We start from the raw sequence: 7,157 nt of genomic DNA on the forward strand, positions 1-7,157 counted from the left end.
TAGAAGAGGTTAAATTGAGAAATTCACGTGTTGCATCTCCAAGTGTGTGGAACCGGAGGCCTGGTATTGTAATGCAGCTCCAAGTCTCTTCATACCTCTTATCAGAGGTTCCCTTCACCTGAGGAAGCCCAAAGCCTACTTCCCTTCCCCTACCCTCACCCAGACTTAGAGCTGGTTCTGCCAGCCAAGCTATTCCAATCTCCAAGCCAGTTCCTCTGAAATTGGGTGTGGGGAGATGAGACTGGAAAATAAGCTCCTGGATTCAAGTTCAAGGGCAGGAAGATATGATACCTTAATGAAGTCCTATCAGAACCTGATCCTTGAGCTGTCTGGCTTCCTCCCCTGAAACAATGAGACAAAAAGGGGAAAAATATCATGGAAAATGCCTCCAGGGCCATGCCCTAGCATGTCTCTTTTGAACCGCTCTATATTTCAAAAGAACAACTGTATAGTCACTGGTTTAAGCAATCCCTCTGGGAGGCTGAGCCAGGGGTTGGGAGGTTGAAAGACTGGAGGGGAAGTGAGGACCTAAAATTATCCTTGAGGGAAAAGAACCAGTTTCATCTCCCAGGGACCCAGCAGCTCACCCATGAGCAGGGTTTGTCAGTGGCTCCCAAGCAAATGCCTCCCATGCCCATGCAGTACTCCAAGCAGACCTTGGGATCCATGGAAATGCCTAGCGAGTGGAGGTAAAGAGACCCAGCCCCAGCCCCTGCCCCAGGTCCTGCCCCAGGTCATGCCCCACTTGGCCTGAGTCTTGGCTGTGACGTCCTGCTGGTCATCAAGGCGGTCACTCCCAAGTGGGTTTTGCAACACCCCAGAGTGTTGCCAGTTATTTCAAAGGGGTGTCATGAGATTCTTAAAGAGTAATCTCTAAAACAAATACATGCCATTCAGCAATTTTTTTCCAGGACAATAGAATTGGCTGGGGAAGGGAAAGAGGGTGCCAGGAAGTCAAGCAGCTTTAAAGGATGTCATTGCTTTAGGGGGTGACCTTGTTATTCTGAAGAAGTGTGTACAAATGTTTACATTTAAAACACACGCACAAGTTTTCCCTAACCACATGAGTGTGCCTGAGTTAGGGGAATGGTGAGGCGGTTCACCATAGGAGACCATGAGAAGAGGAATTTCAGGCCTCTGTTAGTGGAGGCCCTTAGGAGCCAGCAGGGCAATGCTGAAGCACCTGGCAGCCCACTTCCTCCTCTTCTGTGTGTGGAGGTGGGGGTTGTTGGGAGGGGGGGGGAGCATTCCTTCTGAATTCTCAGTCTAGTCTTTCCCCAGGCTATGCTGCTAACAGGGTGGAAGGTTCCTCCTTTTGCTACCTTGGTCTGTTTTCTAATTTAATCTTTTGAGTAGGTAATTGTTCTTTCTTTTCTACACTAATAATAGTAAAACATACCCACTGTTCTGCACCTTGTTTATTTTAACTTAACACTCTATATCTGTGACCCTTTCATACCAAAACCAAAAAAAAAAAAAGCTTCTGGTGGACATCTGGTTTACTCCCGATCTTTACTAATAGATGGTATTGCAGTGAATAACTGGTTCACATGTCATTTCACATGTGTGTGAACTAAATTTGTAGACTAAATTCCTAGAAACAGAATCACTATATTATAAGGCACCTACTTTTGCAAATTTAAGAAATATTGCCAAATTACCCTTCCCAGGCAAAATACCTATTTACACTCTTTTTTTTAAGCTATATTTTATTGATTTTTTACAGAGAGGAAGGGAGAAGAATAGAGAGATAGAAACATCAATGAGAGAGAGAACATTGATCAACTGCCTCCTGCACACCCCCTACTGGGGATGTTCCCGCAACCAAGGTACATGCCCTTGACTGGAATCGAACCTGGGACCCTTCAGTCTGCAGGCCAACGCTCTATCCACTGAGCCAAATCGGTCAGGGCTATTTACACTCCTGCTATCATTTTTGATGGCCAGCCTGGGTTTGGAAACAAGTGACCTGCTGCTTTGGAAAGTCGTCCTAATGACTGGCCCCAGGGATACGCTGCTGCCTGGTCTGTAGAGGTCATCCAACTCTGGACAGAAGCATGTGTTCCCCAGAGGGAGCTTTACCCTGGCCATGAGCCCCCTAATAACCTTTGTTCTGTGCCCTTGGAAGCAGACAGTGAGGGCCTCTATATCTACTGAGTTCAGGTCTCCAGGCTGCTCTTTATGTGTTGGGGGCTCCAAAGATGCAAGTTGGGGGCAGTTGTGTGATGATCAGTGACTTAGAATGCGTGGTCCGCAGAACCAGCAGCTGCCTGATGGGCAGAAGTTCCAAGAACAGGGAAGTTGTAGCTTGCGGTTGGTCCTATGCCCCTCACCATGGACTGCATGGATGTGTGCACATCTGTGTGTGTTATGTAACAGGGTAGGAAGAAACTCAGGGGACTGCAGCCTTGTACATGACATGTGTTAGAGGTGTTACAGTCTATAATTCGTAACCTTCCCCCTCTGGCTTTAAAGTTCTTACAAATGAGCAAAAACTATGTGGAAGTACCTCCACACCCCTTTACCCTGTCTGTTTTCTTCATATCCCACTGTGGAGTTTTTGTTCTAGTCTCTGAATAACTATCAAAATCCTTGACTATTGGAGTAGCTGCTCCTCAGGGGCTGGGAAAGGTCTACCTGAAGACAGAGACAAGACTTTCTTGGGGTTCAGTAAGGCATCCTCTCCCTCAGAGTTAGGGGAAAGATGAAACCAGTGGGAGAGGGAGAGAGCTGGAGAGGGCGCCCACCAACCTGCAGATCAGCTTCTCCCATTGCCTTCCGCGTCACCCAGGAATGTTGCTGTGGCTGGTTCTTTGCAGGCTTTTTCTTTGGGAGAAGGAGGCAGCTTTGATCCATAGGCTCTCCCTCCACTCTTCCCTGGGAAGGAGAGCTCAGGCACCGGGAGCCTGTCGGGCTCACAAAGAGACTGGTTGTCCTAATGAACACGCTCTGGCCCCTTCTTTCCCATCAGCCCACATCTTCTCCCTAGGAAGCAGGTGCTGAGGAAAGGATGGCTGGCACTCGGAAGGAAAGAGAGCAGAGCAATGAGGATGGTTTCTCCTCCAACAGGGAAACCAATGCCTTGCATGACTAGACCTTTACAATTAAGACAGGAATGAGGAGCTTTCATGGCCAGAAAGAGGAAGGAAGCCAAGCCCCACAAACCCTTTTGGACGGTTAAAAATCCACCAGGAAATAAGGGGGCAGTCAAGGTCCAGATGCCAGTGGTGGGGAGAAGGGAAAAGTTTCCTATTTTGAAGAAGTCATGGATGGATGGGGCAAATGCTACTTTTTTTTTTTTTTTTTTTGCTTTTTTAACTTCAAGAGGAGACCAAGAATTTGCTTTTAGTCAGGAGAGCACTGTCATCCCCTTTCATGATAAATGGGAAACAGGAGGAGAAGGAGACATCCTCGGGCCTGCCATTCAGCCCGAGGCACCACGCTCCCGTGGCCCTTGCTGGTGGGTTGCCAGCCTCTCGGTCACCACTGGACACGCTTTCCCCTGTGCCAGGCCCCACATGAGGCATGCTGATGGAGAGGGCACGAGGACCCAGCCCCTGTCCCCAGGGTAGGGGACTGCCAGCCACATAGAGGAAATTGGGTTTCACTTTGTTCCCCCAAAGAACTCCTGCCAGTGCCATGGCAGGCAGCTTTGGTCATAGATGCTGGGTGGGGTAGCTTTATCCAATGATGGAGATGGGAAAAGAAGCAAAGAAGGACATCTCTTGGGGACACCAAGGTGACTTTTTTTAAAATTTTTACTATTGAAAGTATTACATATGTCCCCTCCCCCTCCCCCATTGATTCCTTTTAGCTCCCCCCACCCCCGCCTCCCCTTCCTCCTCCCCCACCCCCCACCCCAGGCATTCACCACCCTGTTGTCTGTGTCCATGGGTCATGCATATATGCGTACAAGTACAAGCTCTTTGGTTGATCTCTAAGGTGACAGCTTTGAGGAGAGTCCCCCATGACCAGACAGGAGCTTTCCCACTACTAGTAAAATGGCTGCAATTTAACCCTCTGTCTTCCCAATCCTGGGTCACCCATCCTGCCTCCCTCATGCCTGATCTTGTCCCCAGCAGTCCTGGGCTCCCATGAAAATGTTGCTTCACAGATGCTCTGCAATATATTGGTGGCAGCAGGATGCTGGGATGATCCTGGCTCTTTCTCAAATCATGTTGTTAAGATTTAGTGATCACAAAGCAGACAGGGTGATGAAGCTGGGAAGAGAAGCCAATTCTCTGGAGCCTTCAACCCAAAGATGTTCTCCTCTGGCCTTAACTGGCAGCCTGTTCTTCCTTCTCTGCTGGAGAGGGATTTGGGAATGTAGGGTAGTGAGGTGGAGATGCAGGGAGGGCTGGAGAGGGAAATCAAGTCATTAACATTAACCTCCTCTGCTTCCTGGAGGAGATGAAAGGGTTAATCCAGTAATGAAGGAGGGTGTAGAAGAAGAATGGGTGAAGGAAGGGTAGACTTTTGAGCTGTGACAAGTCAGGGTGTGGCTGGGTTCCCCCAGAGCAGGAAGGATGGCTTTGATTATAGGGGCACAGTTTATCTGCAAGCCCAAAGTAAGGAGGTCCTGAAAAGGGTGGGGAGCAGGGAGGCAAGGAGGAAAAGAATGTAAACAGTGTTGGGAATGTCAGCTCTCTCCTGGGAAGGAGAGGGAGTGGAAGGCAGCCCTGAATTTCTAAAAAGCTCTTCTTTTAATAAGAAAATAAATAAATAAAAATAACAAGGTCTTCTCTTTTGGGCATCTAGATCCCATTCAAATATTCCACAGGATGCCATGGACACTCAAGGCCAAAGGCTCCTGTGGCTCCCAGGCCCTATCAGGACCACAGAGTACCAAGAAGAAATGGCATTATGAAGGCAGAGTCCTGTCTGGTGGGGGGAGGGGGGACGAACGGAAGGGGGGCGAGGGGGTAGCATAAGCCTCCTCCATGCCTTCATCCCCATCTCAAGAAGCAGAAGGTTCAGTGGATAGAGTGCCAACCCGAGGGTCAAGGGCACATACCTCTTTGCAGGCTTGATCCCCGGCTTGGGTTTGTGTGCAGGAGGCAACCAGTCGATGTGTCTCACTCACATCAATGTTTCTCTCTCTCTCTCTCTCTCTCTCTCTCTCTCCCCTTCCACTCTTTCTAAAAATCAAAGGAAGCCCTAGCTGGTTTGGCTCAGTGGCTAAAGCGTTGGCCTGCAGAGTGAAGGGTCCCAAGTTCAATTCCAGTCAAGGGCACATGCCTGAGTTGTGGGCTCGATCCCCAGTTGGGGGCATGCGGGGGGCAGCCGATCCTTGATTCTCTCTCATCATTGACATTTCTAACTCTCTCTCCCTCTCCCTTCCTCTCTGAAATCAATAAAAAATATATTTAATAAATAAATAAAAATCAATGGAAAAATATCCTTGGGTGAGAATTAACAACAACAAAAAGGAGAAGGAGTTGCTAATGAACCAATTGGAATCTGTTTCATGTGGTCAAGGTTAGGGTCTTAGGCACCAGCTGAGAGCCGCTTTGGATGGCCATACTTGTACACACTCGAAGCTGAGACACACCGATGTACACACCCAGCAAGGCAGAAACTCAGATGGGAGCACTCTCACATATAGTCACACACACAGATGGGCATAAGTGTAACAGCCACACAACACATAAATGGGCTGATAAGAACATCCCACCATCAATCACACAGACTCAGAGATGCATCCACGCAAATCGACAAACTCAGAACTCAGATGTACCCCTCTCCCCCTAAGAGAGTCATCACATTCATATGCATAGACATGTATACCCAGCCCAAGACCACCCACTCAGAGATGCAAGCCCACACCCCGCACCAAAGCCCAGTGAGTGCCCCATTTGGGCACGCTCCATGTGTTGAGCTGGAAATGAAACGCTAAACCGCCTGGCTGCAAAAAGCATGGAGCGGAACCAGGTCAGAGGCCGGCACTGTTGGCTGCATCTCTCACCACTCATCTCTCAGTGGTGGTGCTAATGGCACAGAACTTCAGGTCCTGAGTCCGTCGTGGGAAAGTCCTTTTAAAGCATGAAAGGCAGAGCAGCCTAAATTAAACGCAGCACCAGCCCCGTTTGCTCAGAGGGAATAAGTCACTGGCCAGTGAGTTCTCCATGTTCACTGTCATTTATCCCAGGGAAACTCCTCTAGCAAGTCCTTTTTTTGGAAGAAGACGGCTGAGAAAGAATGCCTGCCCTATTGCATCAATTACTCATTCATCAGTCAGCACTCATTGCACACAATCATGTGCACGGCATCGGGCCAGGTGCTGGGCGATAGCAAGAGTCATCGGGCATGATTGCTACCTTCAAACAGATTCCACTCTAGAAGGCAAGACTTCAACACAGTAAAATCACGGCCAGCCCTAGCCAGTTTGCCTCAGTGGATAAAGCATCGGCCTGCGGACCGAAGGGTCCCGGGTTTCATTCTGGCCAAGGGCATGAACCTCCCTTGCAGGCTCCTCCCTGGCCCAGGCCCTGGTCAGGGCCCATGCAGGAGGCAACCAATAGATGAGTTTCTCTCACATCGATATTTCTTTCCCTCTCTCTTCCACTCTCTCTAAAAATCAATGGAAAAATATCCTCAGGTGAGGATTAAGAAAGAAAAGAAAAACCACCGCCAGATGACAAGGACAGAGGAAGGAAGTGAGCATCCGTGACAGCCGGGTTCTGAAGAAGAAGAAATCACTTCCAACTGAGGTCGAAGTTGAGTGTTAACCAGTGATCAGGACTTGGAAAGGCATAGAAAAGAAAAAATGGCCTCCCAGATGGTAGGATTGGCATACACAAAGTGTAGAGATGCCAGATTGGTGCGGTTCCTTTAAGCTGCCTGGCCTGCCTTGTTTAACATGCCAGGCACCTCGGAACAGGGGCCACTGGCACTTACCATTCGTAGCCTCAGTCCTGGATGCTTTACCTTCATTAATGCAAACTCGCAGGCTTGAGACTCATTATATCTGCCCCTCACTTCTCATTTGGACGTTGATAATACCTCCTCATTCCGGAGGCTAGCTCTTCCACCACAGACTTCCTTGCACAACACCCTCTTTCCCCACTTGACTTGCCCCTCGTCAGGACCCTCATCCACTATCACCTCCTCCAAGGGGAGCTTTCTCACCTGGTTCAACAGCCTAACTGGACTGTGTG

This window comes from Myotis lucifugus, unplaced genomic scaffold, assembly GCF_000147115.1.
Source record: "Myotis lucifugus unplaced genomic scaffold, Myoluc2.0 scaffold_26, whole genome shotgun sequence".
NCBI lineage: Eukaryota > Metazoa > Chordata > Mammalia > Chiroptera > Vespertilionidae > Myotis > Myotis lucifugus.